The sequence below is a fragment of the Schistocerca serialis genome, chromosome 5 (assembly GCF_023864345.2).
Source record: "Schistocerca serialis cubense isolate TAMUIC-IGC-003099 chromosome 5, iqSchSeri2.2, whole genome shotgun sequence".
Lineage (NCBI taxonomy): Eukaryota > Metazoa > Arthropoda > Insecta > Orthoptera > Acrididae > Schistocerca > Schistocerca serialis.
The window spans coordinates 104,830,512-104,847,596 of NC_064642.1; positions in this window are offsets into that span (position 1 = coordinate 104,830,512).

Genomic DNA, 17,085 nt, shown 5'->3' on the forward strand with positions numbered 1-17,085 from the left:
TACAATAAAGGATCCTTCTTTCTATGTATTCGCAATACATTACATTTGTCTATGTTAAGGGACAGTTGCCACTCCCTGCACCAAGTGCCTATCCGCTGCAGATCTTCCTGCATTTCGCTACAATTTTCTAATGCTGCAACTTCTCTGTATACTACAGCATCATCCGCGAAAAGCCGCATGGAACTTCCGACACTATCTACTAGGTCATTTATATATATTGTGAAAAGCAATGGCCCCATAACACTCCCCTGTGGCACGCCAGAGGTTACTTTAACGTCTGTAGACGTCTCTCCATTGATAACAACATGCTGTATTTTGTTTGCTAAAAACTCTTCAATCCAGCCACACAGCTGGTCTGATATTCCGTAGGCTCTTACTTTGTTTATCAGGCGACAGTGCGGAACTGTATCGAACGCCTTCCGGAAGTCAAGAAAAATAGCATCTACTTGGGAGCCTGTATATAATATATTCTGGCTCTAATGAACAATAATAATAACAATAATAACGGTAATGGCAATGATATGGAGTATGCATGTGAGACGACGCCCCTGCAGGTCGCACAATTTAGTTAGAATCATACAACAGTGAATTGTACAAAAACAGCCGCGCGGGATTAGCCGAGCGGTCTTTGGCGCTGCAGTCATGGACTATGCGGCTGATCCCGGCGGAGGTTATTGTCCTCCCTCGGGTATGGGTGTGTGTTTGTCCTTAGTATAATTTAGGTTAAGTAGTGTGTAAGTTTAGGGACTGATGGCCTTAGAAGTTAAGTCCCATAAGAATTCACACACATTTTTTTTGTACAAAAACATTCTTCTTTTGAGATAGCGGCAGCTACAACATAGACATGGCCACAAACGTACAATCAGCTACCCCACTCCTTTAAGATCCCCACAGAAAATTTTGAAGTCTGTAGTACGTACAGATTGTGCCACTCAATGTTTTGATGGTTCAGAACCTTTATACTATGGCTGCCACACACGAAAGAAGTAAAAAAAAAAGAAAAAAAAAGTAGTGGTAGAATTTATCTGCACCAAACGGTATAGTTGCCAAACAAATGTGTACACAATGTAAACACTTGCTGTAAGTACGAGCACGTTCTAACAGCCCAACAATTTAATTAGTGTTCAATGTACACAACAGCGACACCTGGTGAGTAGAACAATGAGCCATTAGGGACCGACTAAACTAACAGGTCTGACATCCACCGGAAAGCGCAGTCATGAACGAATCCGCGGTGGGTCTGATGAAAGGAGCTTCGTTCATATTTGAGAGCTACAGCAGACCAAACAATGCCCAGTCTACATCTACATCTACATCCGCAAGCCATGTGACCGTGTGTGGCGGAGGGTTCTCCCTTCTATTCCAGTCTCGTATTGTTCGTGGAAAGAAAGATTGTCGGCATGCCTCTGTGTGGGCTCTAATCTCTCTGATTTTATCCTCATGGTCTCTTCGCGAGATATACGTAGGAGGGAGCAATATACTGCTTGGCTCCTCGGTGAAGGTATGTTCTCGAAACTTCAACAAAAGCCCGTACCGAGCTACTGAGCGTCTCTCCTGCAGTCTTCCACTGGAGTTTATCTATCATCTCCGTAACGCTTTCGTGATTACTAAAGGATCCTGTAACGAAGCGAGCTGCTCTCCGTTGGATCTTCTCTACCTCTTCTATCAACCCTATGTGGTACGGATGCCACACCGGTGAGCAGTATTGAAGCAGTGGGCGAACAAGTCTACTAACCTACTTCCTTTGTTTTCAGATTGCATTTCCTTAGAATTCTTCCAATGAATCTCAATCTGGCATCTGCTTTACCGACGATCAACTTTATATGATCACTCCATTTTAAATCACTCCTAATGCCTAATCCCACATAATTTATGGAATTAACAGTTTCCAGTTGCTGACCTGCTATATTGTAGCTAAAAGATGAAGGCTCTTTCTTTCCATGTATTCGCAGCACATTACACTTGTCTACATTGAGATTCAATTGCCATTCCCTCCACCATGCATCAATTCGATGCAGATCCTCCAGCATTTCAGTACAATTTTCCATTGTTACGACCTGTCGATATACCACAGCATCATCCTCAAAAAGCCTCAGTGAACGTCCGATGTTATCCACACGGTCATTTAGGTATATTCTGAACAACAACGGCCCTACGACACTCCCCTGTGGCACACCTACCTGAAATCACTCTTACTTCGGAAGACTTCTCTCCACTGAGAATGACATGCTGCGTTCTGTTATCTAGGAACTCTTCAATCCAATCACGCAATTGGTCTGATAGTCCATATGCTCTTACTTTATTCATTAAACGTCTGTGGGGAACTGTACCAAACGCCTTGCGGAAGTCAAGAAACGGCATCTACCTGGGAACACGTGTCTATGGCCCTATGAGTCTCGTGAACGAATATCGCGCGCTGGGTTTCACATGATCGTCTTTTTCGAAACCCATGCTGATTCCTACAGAGTAGAAGTCTCGGCCGCCACCGACTGTACTACTCAGCCGAAAGTACAAAACATCTACTGACACGCTCATGCATTCGCAGTCCCATGCTGCCCCAGCTGTTGACACTCCCCACAGTGTATCTCCGATCCAGCATCGACTGCACTCACACAACCCGCGCAGCTAAACTTAGTATCTCCTTCTACGTCTACTATCCGGAGCACTAATGGCCGGCCATGCATCACAGATTTTCCAGTCTCGCACTATATTGATACTGACCGACATAGACAAATACTACTGGCCATTAATATTGCCACACCAAGAACAAATGCAGATGATAAACGGGTATTGATTGGACGCACATATTATACTAGAACTGACACGTGATTACATTTTCAAGCAATCTGGGTGCATAGATCCTGAGAAATCAGTACCCAGAACAACCACCTATGGCCGTAACAACGGCCTTGATACGCCTGGGCATTGAGTCAAACAGAGATTGGATGGCGTGTACAGGTACAGCTGCCCACGCAGCTTTAACACGATACCACAGTTCATCAAGAGTAGTGACTGGCGTATTGTGATGTCAGTTGCTCGGCCACCGTCGACCAGACGTTTACAATTGGTGAGAGATCTGGAGAATGCGCTGGCCATGGCAGCAGCCGAACATTTTCTGTATCCAGAAAGGCCCGTACAGGACCTGCAACATGCGGTCGGGCATTATCCTATTAAAATGTAGAGTTTCGCAGGGATCGAATGAAGGGTAGAGCCACGGGTCGTACACATCTGAAATGTAACGTCCATTGTTCAAAGTGCCGTCAGTGCGAACAAGAGGTGACCGAGACGTGTAACCAATGGCACCCTATACAATCACGCCAGGTGATGCGCCAGTATGGCGATGACGAATACACGCTACCAATCTACGTTCAACGCGATGTTGCCAAACACTGAAGCGACCATCATGATGCTGTAAGCAGAACCTGGATTCATCCGAAAAAATTACGTTTTGCCATTCACGCACCCAGGTTCGTCGTCGAGTACACCATTGCAGCCTCTCCTGTCTGTGATGCAGCGTCAAGGGTAACCACAGTCATGGTCTCCGAGCTGATAGTCAATGCTGCTGCAAACGTCGTCGAACTGTTCGTGCAGATGGTTGTTGTCTTCCAGACTTCCCCATCTGTTGACTCAGGGATCGAGACGTGGATGCACGATCCGTTACAACCACGCGGATAAGATGCCTGTCATCTCGACTGCTAGTAATACGAGGCTGCTGGGATCCAGCATCGCGTTCCGTATTACACTCATGAACCCACCGATTCCATATTTTGCTAACGTCCAATTGATATCGACCAACGCGAGCAGCAATGTCGCGATACGATAAACTGCAATCGTGATAGGCTACAATCCGACGTTTTTCAAAGTCGGAAACGTGATGGTACGCATTTCTCCTCCTTACACGAGGCATCACAACAACGTTTCAACAGGCAACGCCGCTCAACTGCTGTTTGCGGATTGGAAATCGGTTGGAAACTTTCCTCATGTCAGCACGCTGTAGGTGTCGGCACCGGCGCCAACGTTGTGTGAATGCTCTGAAAAGCTAATTATTTGCAAATCACAGCATCTTCTTCCTGTCGGTTAAATTTCGCGTCCGTAGCGCGTCATCTACGTGGTGTAGCAATTTTAATGGCCAGTAGTGTAGATATAGCTCTCGCACGGCACAGTGCTTCCATTACCCGCTGCCGTTGCACTGTCACACAGCAGCGAAATCCGATTCGTAGGCAGCAGCCACCAGATGCTCTTTGGCCAGCAGCGGCGGCCATCAGCTGTGCTCCCTCCTGCCGGTAACCAGCTTGAAGGAAGAAAGATAGCGTTTAGCGTCCGTCGACATCGAAGTCTTTAGAGACGGAGAGTATGCTCGGATTGGGCATGGGGTTGGGAAGGAAATCAACCGTGCAATTTCAAAGGAAACGTCCCGGCATTTAGGGAAATCACTAGAAGCCTAAATCTGGATGGCAGGACGAGAGATTGAACCTTCGTCCTCCGTAATGAAAATCCAGTGTGACAATCACTGCGCCTGCTCCCTCGGTGATAAACAGCTTCCTGCCTACGCCCGTTCCTGGATCCCAGCAGAAGAAGCAGTGGCACCACCACAGTAGAGACCGACGGAAGAAGGACAGCACGGGCTGAGACGCTAACTCAGACCATTGAAATCACATCCGCAATGGAACATTTGGAGGATGAACTCTTGTATATGTTTCCCAGTCAAAATATTGCAGCCATAGACAAAGTACTGAGCGAAACAGAAGTGGAACTACAAGCTAAGCATGCTTCACCTGATCTGATAACCGTCATTAGAGGCAGGGTATTTCCCTTAGGTTTTCAAATAACTACGATTAAACCTAAACTGCCCTACCTAAAAGATGAAACAGGCGAGTAAGATTAGAAATACCGAGAGCATCTGTTGTTGTTGTTGTGGTCTTCAGTCCTGAGACTGGTTTGATGCAGCTCTCCATGCTACTCTATCCTGTGCAAGCTTCTTCATCTCCCAGTACCTACTGCAACCTACATCCTTCTGAATCTGCTTAGTGTATTGATCTCTTGGTCTCCCTCTACGATTTTTACCCTCCACGCTGCCCTCCAATGCTAAATTTGTGATCCCTTGATGCCTCAAAACATGTCCTACCAACCGATCCCTTCTTCTAGTCAAGTTGTGCCACAAACTTCTTCCCAATCCCATTCAATACCTCCTCATTAGTTACGTGATCTAACCACCTTATCTTCGCATTCTTCTGTAGCACCACATTTCGAAAGCTTCTATTCTCTTCTTGTCCAAACTGGTTATCGTCCATGTTTCACTTCCATACATGGCTACACTCCATACAAATACTTTCAGAAACGACTTCCTGACACTTAAATCTATACTCGATGTTAACAAATTTCTCTTCTTCAGAAACGATTTCCTTGCCATTGCCAGTCTACATTTTATATCCATTCTATTTCGACCATCATCAGTTATTTTACTCCCTAAATAGCAAAACTCCTTTACTACTTTAAGTGTCTCATTTCCTAATCTAATCCCCTCAGCTTCACCCGATTTAATTTGACTACATTCCATTATCCTCGTTTTGCTTTTGTTGATGTTCATCTTATATCCTCCTTTCAAGACACTGTCCATTCCGTTCAACTGCTCTTCCAAGTCCTTTGCTGTCTCTGACAGAATTACAATGTCATCGGCGAACCTCAAAGTTTTTACTACTTCTCCATGAATTTTAATACCTACTCCGAATTTTTCTTTTGTTTCCTTTACTGCTTGCTCAATATACAGATTGAATAACATCGGGGAGAGGCTACAACCCTGTCTCACTCCTTTCCCAACCACTGCTTCCCTTTTATGCCCCTCGACTCTTATAACTGCCATCTGCTTTCTGTACAAATTGTAAATAGTCTTTCGCTCCCTGTATTTTACCCCTGTCACCTTCAGAATTTGAAAGAGAGTATTCCAGTTAACGTTGTCAAAAGCTTTCTCTAAGTCTACAAATGCTAGAAACGTAAGTTTGCCTTTTCTTAATCTTTCTTCTAAGATAAGTCGTAAGGTTAGTATTGCCTCACGTGTTCCAACATTTCTACGGAATCCAAACTGATCTTCCCCGAGGTCGGCATCTACCAGTTTTTCCATTCGTCTGTAAAGAATTCGCGTTAGTACTTTGCAGCTGTGACTTATTAAACTGATAGTTCGGTAATTTTCACATCTGTCAACACCTGCTTTCTTTGGGATTGGAATTATTATATTCTTCTTAAAGTCTGTGGGTATTTCACCTGTCTCATACATCTTGCTCACCAGATGGTAGAGTTTTGTCATGACTGGCTCTCCCAAGGCCATCAGTAGTTCTAATGGAATGTTGTCTACTCCGGGGGCCTTGTTTCGACTCAGGTCTTTCAGTGCTCTGTCAAACTCTTCACGCAGTATCTTATCTCCCATTTCATCTTCATCTACATCCTCTTCCATTTCCATAATATTGTCCTCAAGTACATCGCCCTTGTATAAACCCTGCCTTCCCTTCTTTGCTTAGAACTGGTATGCCATCTGAGCTCTTGATATTCATACAAGTGGTTCTCTTCTCTCCAAAGGTCTCTCTAATTTTCCTGTAGGCAGTATCTATCTTATCCCTAGTGAGATAAGCCACTACACCCTTACATTTGTCCTCTAGCGATCCCTGCTTAACCATTTTGCACTTCCTGTCGATCTCATTTTTGAGACGTTTGTATTCCTTTTTGCCTGCTTCATTTATTGCATTTTCATATTTTCTCCTTTCGTCAATTAAATTCAATATTTCTTCTGTTACCCAAGGATTTCTATTAGCCCTCGTCTTTTTACCTACTTGATCCTCTGCTGCCTTCACTACTTCATCCCTCAAAGCTACCCATTCTTCTTCTACTGTATTTCTTTCCCCCACTCCTGTCAATTGTTCCCTTATGCTCTCCCTGAAACTCTCTACAACCTCTGGTTCTTTCAGTTTATCCAGGTCCCATCTCCTTAAATTCCCGCCTTTTTGCAGTTTCTTCAGTTTCAATCTGCAGTTCATAACCAATAGATTGTGGTCAGAATCCACATCTGCCCCTGGAAATGTCATACAATTTAAAACCTGGTTCCTAAATCTCTGTCTTACCATTATGTAATCTATCTGATACCTTTTAGTATCTCCAGGATTCTTCCAGGTATACAACCTTCTTTCATGATTCTTGAACCAAGTGTTAGCTATGATTAAGTTATGCTCAGTGCAAAATTCTACAAGGCGGCTTCCTCTTTCATTTCTTCCCCCCAATCCATATTCACCTACTATGTTTCCTTCTCTCCCTTTTCCTACTGACGAATTCCAGTCACCCATGACTATTAAATTTTCGTCTCCCTTCACTACCTGAATAATTTCTTTTATCTCGTCATACATTTCATCAATTTCTTCATCATCTGCAGAGCTAGTTGGCATATAAACTTGTACTACTGTAGTAGGCATGGGCTTTGTGTCTATCGTGGCCATAATAATGCGTTCACTATGCTGTTTGTAGTAGCTAACCCACACTCCAATTTTTTTTATTCATTATTAAAGCTACTCCTGCATTACCCCTATTTGATTTTGTATTTATAACCTTGTAATCACCTGACTAAAAGTCTTGTTCCTCCTGCCACCGAACTTCACTAATTCCCCCTATATCTAACTTTAACCTATCCATTTCCCTTTTTAAATTTTCTAACCTACCTGCCCGATTAAGGGATCTGACATTCCACGCTCCGATCCGTAGAATGCCAATTTTCTTTCTCCTGATAACGACGTCCTCTTGAGTAGTCCCCGCCCGGAGATCCGAATGGGGGACTATTTTACCTCCGGAATATTTTACCCAAGAGGACGCCATCATCATTTAATCATACAGTAAAGCTGCATGTCCTCGGAAAAAATTACGGCTGTAGTTTCCCCTTGCTTTCAGTCGTTCGCAGTACCAGCACAGCAAGGCCGTTTTGGTTAATGTGACAAGGCCAGATCAATTATCCAGACTGTTGCCCCTGCACCTACAGAAAAGGCTGCTGCCCCTCTTCAGGAACCACATGTTTGTCTGGCCTCTCAACAGATACGCCTCCGTTGTGGTTGCACCTACGGTACGGCCATCTGTATCGCTGAGGCACGCAAGCCTCCCCACCAACGGCAAGGTCCATGGTTCATGGGGGGCGAGAGCATCTAACCCGGTTAAAGGTTTACAAGTACAAATCCGCAAGAGTCGGCTGAGAAATTAGAGAAAGTAAACGGGGAACTCGGTGTTGTGAACAAGGACTAGCAAAAACAAATTAGAGAATTAACTGCAAAAGTCACGGAACTAGCCCAAACACTGCTGACGTATGCTACCGCCTTAAAAGTAGAGCCCAAAACCAAAGAGGAGGAAAGAAAGAACAGAAAACCGAGTATGACAGCCTGTTACCAAGAGCGTAAACATCAGGAGAGAGAATCTAAGGATCAAGTCAATCACAGTCTTCAGATTGCAGTTATAGTAGAAACGGTGACACATGAGAATTGTCAAACATAACAGGAAAAACGGAAGACCAGCACACTGTTGTCTTTGAATGACTGCGAAAACGCAAACTACTTGTGGCAGTGTATCACGTGCAGGATACATTTACCGACGAGGAATTTCTAGAAAGCCTTTATGAGCAGAATCTGAGTGGTGCCACCTGTAAAGAAGACTTCAACAGGGAAGACAAAAGAAGGTTTAAAACAGTGCTTAAGCGATACTGGAGGTCAACTCCAAGCCGTACACAGTCCTAACACAAAGACCTAGAAAACACATAGATTTCGAATCACTATCAGTAAAAGACTTACAGTAGTAAATCTAAGTGTTGTGACCTTGGACATACGGCTAAAACCCGGCAAGTGTGGCAGCTAAGCACGCTGACGCACTGAGTTCACATCCATCAAGGCTTACAGCTTACATCTGCTTCAAATGAAAATATAGAGGACGTGTCTGCTACGAAACAAAAAGAGGTTATTTTCAAATCGATTATCAACTGTAAGATCGACTCCTGAACAGTTTAGACAACGGTAACTAAAATCGACACACACTTGACAGACATCAACATCTAAACTCAATCACCCAAAACATATAAATACAAATAATCAATAATACAGAGAATCTAACGAAAAGCAGTTTTCTGGAGAAGATAAATAAGTCTTCTGACAGAAAATTACGACGAATATGAACTATCCCGCTCCTAACACACTCAACGACGTTACAGGATAGCCATACTAATACGATAGAATATATAGATGACATGACAATCAGTTTCTCCAACCACTGCGAGGTGGCAAAACAAATCAAAAGACGAATACACCACTGGATAAACTTCCGAATAACATAAACGCGGTGAACAGATGAATTGGAAGATGAGGGTACATATACTGCACATAAGAAAATGTACAAACCAATCCGGCACATACATACACAATTCCATCCACCTGAAGTACATCACATCACACTTACACAAGACACACACAAATGACAATTACCATCACACGGAAAGCCCTACGCAAATGCCACAAGTAAAGGCGAGCAATAAATCGAATCAATAAAATCGGTCTCGGAGGCACTCTCCATCCCAGACCAGACGAAGAAGAATAAACAGATACATAAAGCCTCTATCAATAAACACCGTAACCACAAGCCAATATAAAACCCAGAACTACCGATACTATGCCCATAAAAGCAGCCAAATTAAAGGGAGACACATGTGACAACAACAAAGCAAGGTCAACAAAGACGCCACAACACATTCAGTCAGTCCAACACAAATCACCGCCATCGCGAACACCACAACAGCAGCAACCACCAACTTAAGTGAAAGACGTGTGAAGGCAAAAAGCAATGAAGAAGTGTGCGAAAAAATGGAGTGTAACCTTGTGACAAACCAAAAAATATTAAAATGTCTCCCATTCAGCGGTCAACGACAAACCACAATCCATCTAGCTAATTATAAACTAGTTTGTTGTGACTGGCTGTCAACAGCTCTAAGAATCCATCCCTAGGTGTTCACCACCAGTGTATTTATGTTTCAACTTCAAGTTATGGTTATTTTAAAAGGAAGTATTCTGTGTCAAATGTTGGAGATATAAATAAAACAAAGAACTAAAAAGAAGGTGACAAACGAAAACTGTAATATGTACGACCTGTTTTAGGATATCAGGTAACAGGTCTTTAAATTTGCAATGACTAAATAAATAAATACTAAATAGTCTATAATACATTCTAAGGTCCTTGACGGATTGGCCCAGGTGCATTTACGTATTCCTTTGCGCTGTAGTTGGCCATTCATAGCTGTACACTTCTGCACCTTACCGAAGTTAACCAACAGCCTTCCGTTACAGTTCATTACATCCTCGCCCCAAGGTCATACAACGTCATCACTTGATCTTTCTGAAATTCGTCTATATACGTCGCCCATTTTTAACAGGTGTCGTCCATCATGACGGTCGTCAGACTCTTGGCGACGAGATTTCTTCTAAATACTATTTTTTTCACATGCCACCGTATCCACAATCTTGGCGGATCATAGATCCGTTAAAAAATTACTGTTTATGATGAACAAGGAGATGAATATGCCCTGTCTGTTTCAATAGTGTAGTAGAACGATATCTTTATGTACTGTCTCTGTCTTTGGAAAGAGGGAGACAAAAGAAAAGGAATACACAGATGAATAATCATTATAATTATGATGCCTTACTTCCGTAATGATGGATTATATTTCTTCATTGATAATAAACTTATTTCAAAACTAATCATTTAATTCATAAATATGCGGGGGGTGAAAATTATATATGCATTTATGGAAAAAAGGAAGGAATTGTTGGCATAAGCCAAAGCCGGTTGGCGAGTTTCCACATCTGAAAGATGACGTCTATTCAAATTACCCACCAGCAACGTAAGAGTTGCGCTAGTATCGCTTCTATGAGGATGCAAATCAGGTATGCCTTAAATACACACTAAAATGTGGTCAGTTGATGTTGGTCATGAATGCCTTTAAGGTGACAAAGACGCAGGTATCGTCATCTTACTGAGTTAGAACGAGGTCGTGTAATAGGGCTACGAGAAACTAGCTGTTCCTTCTGCGATACTGCAGAAAGACTTGCCAGGAATGTAGCCACTGTGCGAGATTGCTGGCAGCTGTAGCCAGGAGAATGTACGGTCGCAAGAATACCGGTCTCCGGGCGTCCAAGTGGCACTACCGAGAGGGAAGACCGCCGCAGCGGCATATGGCTCTGGCGATCCGTACCGCATCCGCAGCAGCAATATGAGCAGCAGTTGCCACAATAAAATAGTACAAATCGTTTACTTCAAGGACAGCTCTGAGTCAGATACCCGTCGCGTGCATTCCACTGTCCCCAACCACTGCCATTTGCGACTTCACTGGTCTCAAGTGAGGCCTCATTGAATGGCAGGGTGGAGGTCTGTTGGTTTTCAGATGAAAGCTGTTTCTGCCTCGGTGTAAGCGATGGCCGTGCGTTGGTCAGGAGGAGACTACTTTAGGGCCTGAGACCAACTTGTTTGCATGCTAAAGGTAGTAGATGTACACCTGAGTTGTAGTCTGCGGTCGTCCTGTCAGGAAGGTCGCAGTTCGTAGTAATAGACGGCAAATCATCGAGTAAAACTGAAGTGATATCAGGTGTTCCCCAGGGAAGCGTCCTGGGACCTCTGCTGTTCTTGATCTATGACCTGACCTTGATATATGACCTGGGTGACAATCTGAGCAGTCCTCTTAGGTTGTTCGCAGATGATGCTGTAATTTGCCGTCTAGTAAGGTCATCCGAAGACCAGTATCAGTTGCAAAGCGATTTAGAAAAAAATTGCTGTATGGTGTGGCAGGTGGCAGTTGACGCTAAATAACGAAAAGTGTGAGGTGATCCATACGAGTTCAAAAATAAATCCGTTGGAATTCGATTACTCGATAAATAGTGCAATTCTCAAGGCTGTCAATTCAACTAAGTACCTGGGTGTTAAAATTGGACCACATAGATAATATTGTGGGGAAGGCGAGCCAAAGGTTGCGTTTCATTGGCAGGACACTTAGAAGATGGAACAAGCCCATTAAAGAGACAGCTTACACTACACTCGTTCGTCCTCTGTTAGAATATTGCTGCGCAGTGTGGGATACTTACCAGGTGGGATTGACGGAGGACATCGAAAGGGTGCAAAAAAGGGCAGCTTGTTTTGTATTATCACGTATTAGGGGAGAGAGAGTAGCAGATATGATACGCGAATTGGGTTGGAAGTCATTAAAGCAAAGACGTTTTTCGTCGCGGCGAGATCTATTTACGATATTTCAGTCACCAACTTTCTCTTCCGAATGCGAAAATATTTTGTTGAGCCCAACCTACACAGGTAGGAATGATCAGAATAAAATAAGAGAAATCAGAGGTCGAACAGAAAGGTTTAGGTGTTGTTTTTCCCACGCGCTGTTCGGGAGTGGAATGGTAGAGAGATAGTATGATTGTGGTTCGATGAACCCTCTACCAAGCACTTAAATGTGAATTACAGAGTAGTCATGTAGATGTAGATGTAGATGAACTTTCGTACGGCAGCAAGAGTACTATCGTGGCCATCCTACTCACATTCATAACAAATTTGTACGTCAGTCTGGTGATTGGACGCGTTGTGTTGCCATTCATTAACACCATTACACGGGGTGCATTCCAACAGGATAACACTCAACCACATACTGCTGTTGTTACCCAACATGCTCTACAGAGTTTGGACATGTAGCCGTCGCCCTCTCAATCACCATATCTGTCTCCAGTCGAGCAGATGTGGGCCATTATCGGACAACTCCAGCATCATACACAAACAGCATTAACTGTCCCTGTACTGAGAGACAAAGTGCATGAAATACATCCCACAAAATGACCTCCAGCATATGTACAATGCAATGCCGACAAGTCTGCATGATTGAATTCAATATGCTGCTGCTACACCGGTTGCTAATGTGCCCAAATTTCACATGTGCAATAGCTTATCTCGCTTACATTAACCTATGATCTTGCAATGTTAATATCTTAAATACATGATGTTTCAAAATCCACTTTATAAACTTCTGGTACTTGCCGAGGGGAGTGACTAAATAATATTTTGAACAGAGATCCATGCCTACAAGGTGAATAGGATGTTTAACTCATTCACTTCTGGTTGAGGAAGTAGGCGTCACACAGCACAATTATTTGCTAACAATTCGCAAGGGAACATAACGAAACATAAGTTCATCATTTAAGCGCAGTTGCTTGTATTAAAACTTAAATATTACGTGTTTACAATTTTCCAGAACATAAAAGAACTCAGCGTACTGTAAGTACAGAACAGTACTGATACATTACAAGAGAGTCTCTATTTGGCGACCACCTATGTCTTTATAGACATTGTACCTACGAAGTATTTTCTGGTACACACTCACCATACCACTTGGTGGCTCTTCAGTTTCTAGAGCAAGGGCCAATACTCGTGCCAGCAGATCTTTGTCTGTCTCTACAGGAGTCTCTTGTATATGAACCCACAAGTAGCAGTCCGTAGGTGTTAAATCCGGGGGCCGCTGCAACCACGGGGTTGCACCATTTTTCACCATATCGTCTGTTGAGATGCCTTCGAAGTGAAGTGGTTCACCGTCATGCTGAAACCAGATTTGCTGAATAACATTCATTGGCACAGCTTCCCAGAAAAGGTCAAAATGATTTGTAGGAAGATCAAGTGTGCAGGACCTGTTAGCTTGAGTGGACGGGAATATTTTTTCAATCACAAGAGCGTTCATAGTACCTGTGCACACATTAAAATCAAACTGGAGCTGAAATCTCTGAACACGTGTGGCACGATGGTGTTTGTGTATCCACACATGGCTCTTTCACGAATTCAGAACACAATCGTTAGGGAATTTACGTTCATCTGTGAACAGAACTCGACATGAAACAGGGGTGTGTCGTGGCAGTGGTGCAGGGTCAACGTGCAATAAGCATCGTGTTGTGGAAAATTGGCTGAATCCGTAGTGTGTATCCTTTGTAAGTGGTACGGGTTTGCTAGTTGCTGACACAGAACGTCCCAGACGATACTGTGGACAACACTCATTGCACGGGCAGTTCTTCGAGTATTCGTTGACGGGTTCTTTTCAACGTGATGCAGTACATAATCTTCAAATTCCAGCGTTCAGCGTTGCCGTGGAGCACCACAGTCCTGACTCCTCACGGACGAGGTACTTGTTTCTCGGAGCCGCTGCGTAACTTGGGCAAAAACTTCGTGCGATGGGGTGCTACGTTACGTAAAACGATCGTAATATAGCCGACTAGAAGCTCCTCCGTCACCTCGGGCTTCACCGTACACTATGAACAAGTCTGCGTATTCCGAAAACGTTTGGAGAACCACGTTTATTGCTTCGAAGAAATATAGGTATTGAATAGGTCTCGAAGGAAGGCAGATATTAAGTGAGATCAGGTGACCGTCTGACGTAATGCATGCCAACTTCTCTACCCTGTTGCATACCAGATAGGACAAGCCACTCCGAGACTTTTATCTTTCCCTCAGCAGACGTGGACGCGTTCCACATCCGAAATGAAACCGTGGTAGCACTTGGGTTCCTATTCAAAGTATTATGTACTCACTCCCCTCTGCAAGACATAGAAGTTAGTAACGGGAATTTCTGAACCATTCTGCATGTTACCTAGAAAAATGTATTCCCGAAATTTCATTACTCTACGTTAATTAATTTTTGGTGTTGCGATTTTTTTTCAATCACTTATCAGACAAGTTATCATAGCACCAATTAATGTGCTGTGTGTCGACCGCCCACTTCTGGTGTATACCGCAAGCTGTTCGAATGTATCGTTGAATATCTACCGCTGCGTGTATCTTCCTTAGGAATCACTTTAGTATACTGTACACGTGTCTCCTTATTTACTAGAGCACAAAATTTGTTCATGGAGGTTTAGCGTTCATTAATAAAACATCAGGTTGAGTGGATGATGATTGGTAACAGATGGGTCCAAACGAGGCTACTACGTCGCAGAGTGAGCGAGTACATGCGTGTGTGTGGGTGCAGCTTACTCGGCGAGACGAGGGTAGATGCGGCCTGGGGGCGGCTAAGCGGCGCAGCTTGCGAGGCAGCTCACGTGCGCGCCGGCAGCGCGCCGCCCCCCGCCCCCACGACTAACTAATTTAACGACTGCGGCCTGGCCCGCCGCCTCCAGGAGCGGGCTGCATGTGGCGCCCCGCGCCGCCCCCGTCGTAGCGGCCACGTTAATAGCGGCGCCGCCGCCGCCGCGCCGCCCTCAGATTCAGTATTTAGGATTCCTCCTGCGTGCAAATGGAATTGTGTGGTCGGCCAGAGTCCTGCCTACGGCATTTCGGCCATTCGCCGCTCCCGGCCGCCCCTCCGTTGCCTTTGCCATTCCGTTCAGGCATAGCCTCGACTGAACAAGCTGGCCTGCTATGCTCTTGTCATTGTTGGATGCAAGCGACCGCCCCGTACCCGCTGATAAACAAGCTCCTTTCTGTGAAATGAACAGTCACGAAGAATAAAATTCCGAAACGGTATCTTGCACCACATTTACTGTGTAATTTTATGCCCCAGGGGAGAATGGAATGAACGACGTAGATATTTTTGCCTCTTTTTGTTACCAGTCGTAAGATTAATATCAAGGGATTAGTTTCCTCTTATCTGTCGGCCTCTTTATCACAGAGTAGCACCTACGCATAACTTTGTCAATTATCTCTGGCCTATAAGTTTCGCTCATACCTCATGTATCGTCAGCACTGCGTCATGTCAAGCATAAAAAGAAATCACATTGCTGGCCGGTAGTGTCACGTATCCCACAGGATTCGGCATTAGGTTTTCATTGTAAGTGAATGATGTGTCATCTGTTTTGTCCTATTTCAAATGCATCTGTATGTTGATGACCTCCAGTTGTATCTAAGTGCAAAACCAATAAACCTGAAGAAAGCTATCTAGATCTTCAGCACTGATCTGTGCTCATTATCTAAATGGGCACAGAATACAGGGTTAAAACTCGAACCATCCTGAACCCAAGCGGTACTGGTTGGTCATTCTAGGCTCATTAGCCCGAAATATCGGGAATCCCTGCCATTTTAAATCCTAAATGGGACAAATATCAATTTCTCTCCCTCAGCCAACAATCTAGGAACAATAATCGATGGACATATGTCCTGGACTGTCCACGTATTTGCAGTGTGCGAGAAGGCATCGGTATCTCTCCATGCCCTTCAAAAATCCCCTCTTTACCCGAAAAATTAAGTTGTACAATTGTTCATTACATCGACGTTGTCTTCATCAGGGAAGTTCATGGCCCTTGGAACTGGTTATGTATGTCTGCATGCGTTGAATCTGTGATACTCGACGACTCTCAGATCATGTTTAACCATCGTATATACAGCGATCATGGCTGCGTGCAGACAAGAGCAGAGATTTCCATACGTTTTGCCCTGACTAACGTCTTATCAAAGTACAAAAAATGGCTGGTTCAAATGGCTCTGAGCACTATGGGACTCAACATGTGTGGTCATCAGTCCCCTAGAACTTAGAACTACTTAAACCTAACTAACCTAAGGACATCACACACATCCATGCCCGAGGCAGGATTCGAACCTGCGACCGTAGCAGCCGCGCGGTTCCGGACTGCGCGCCTAGAACCGCTAGACCACCGCGGCCGGCTATCAAAGTACACTGTCCGTCTTATCTCCCCTCGACCTTAACGCTCTTGTTGAACACCGTGGCTGAAACACCGGTTCCCATCAGAGCAAGAACTTTTCCTTTCCACCCCAAAGTTCAGCCACCATCTCAGAGTCCTCGTCAATAGCAAGAACCCGAGTCTGGAATAACCTCCCACATTATATACCCACATTATATAAGAGAAGTGAATAACATCTTCAGGTGCAGTACTCATTTCTTCTGAAACGTGTTTAGTTAGCAGGTAATAGGATCCACTGCTCCAGAACTAGCCTAATGGCCTGCAGACCCGAGACCTCATGGTAGTTTGGGGCTCATGTCTCAGTCTGCAGTAGATTATTTTAGGGTGCATGTGTCCTCTGACGCCCTTACCGCTTCAGTAAATACATTAG